A 1253-nucleotide genomic window follows, 5' to 3' on the forward strand; every position below is an offset into this window, starting at 1 on the left:
ACTTGATCAAACCTGTCCCAAAATTAGAAAAATAAAAAGTTTGGGGATGTGGCTCAGTGGTAAAGCACCCCTGGGTTCAATTCCCAGTACTACGACTACTACTTCTACTACTCATAAACAATCCTTTTTTTTTTTTTTTTAAGCATTTTGGTTATTTTTAGTTAAAGAAAAACAGCCTTTTCCAAGGGCAACAAAGTGAACAAAAGGTCAGAAGGAAGCTGGGTGTGGGCTTCTCACAAGTTCTTGCTCCAAAACCTAGAAGTGAGAAAAGAGCACTCTCTTGGGAACTCTGGGGACACTGGAGCAGCAGAAGGATTCCTCTGGTGGAGCTGGGCACAGCTGCGAGGCCAACCTTGGTCACTGCATTGGTTTGCGTGGGCTCTAGGGTAATTTCCACGGGCCAGTCGGTTGACATGACACTATTATTCTTTGGGGCATTACATTAAGGAATGGCATAGGGAGCCAAGAGAGTGGCTTACTCATTTGGGTTCTGAATCGCAATCAGGAAATAGTCTTTATTTGGTGCAACCATAAATTCATTTTTCATGGAGTGAATTCAAAGAAAGATGAGGTGATTCTGGGGGTCAATTTCTCGCACAGTGCTCCGTGCCTTCAAGATGAAGTTGTGCATGAGGTTGGCGTACTGTGTGGTGGTGGAATTGTTCATGGTACTCTTGATGGGAATTCCTTCTGTATTCGCCACGATGATTCCCTGTACTCCTTTCTGGCTCTGAAGTCGCTGCAGGGTCTCCTCCACCTCATCTCAGACGGATCCTTAGCTCCGTGTCTCCAACACTCAGCCCAATTCTGTGTCTTTCTACGCTTGTGCACAATCCCTGGTGGTCTGATCCTTTTATTAAACTTGCCTCGATTATAAATCACATACCCTGTGAGTAGTCCTCTTATTTGAAGTCCCCCAGTCTTGACCTAGTTTTCCTTCTTGAGTCTTTCTTCCCATCTCTTTTGAGGAGCACATTGCCCAGGTTCTCATTAAGTAAATACAGGCCTCTGTTCTCAAGGATCATATACAAAAGCCTGACTTCCACCTATGCCTGGGTAATCCTTAGTAATTCTCAAGTGTATTTCAGAATGACTGGTTTATTTCATTTCATATATTGCCCCTTTTGCTTGCTAACTTCTAGACTCTTGTGTATAGTTTTTCTAAACATAGAACATACAACCTCCCAAAGCAAACAATAATTCTGTAGTAGCAAAATAAAAATTCTATGAGAATATCAATAATTTCCCAAAAG

General features: G+C 42.5%; 1 pseudogene; it reads right to left on the reverse strand.

Annotated features, from left to right (window-relative positions):
* Window positions 1–475: 475 nt before the first annotated feature.
* On the reverse strand, window positions 476–976 carry LOC124979458 (dynein light chain roadblock-type 1-like; annotated as a pseudogene).
* Window positions 977–1253: the final 277 nt, after the last annotated feature.

This window comes from Sciurus carolinensis, chromosome 3 (assembly GCF_902686445.1).
Source record: "Sciurus carolinensis chromosome 3, mSciCar1.2, whole genome shotgun sequence".
In the NCBI taxonomy this organism is placed as follows: domain Eukaryota; kingdom Metazoa; phylum Chordata; class Mammalia; order Rodentia; family Sciuridae; genus Sciurus; species Sciurus carolinensis.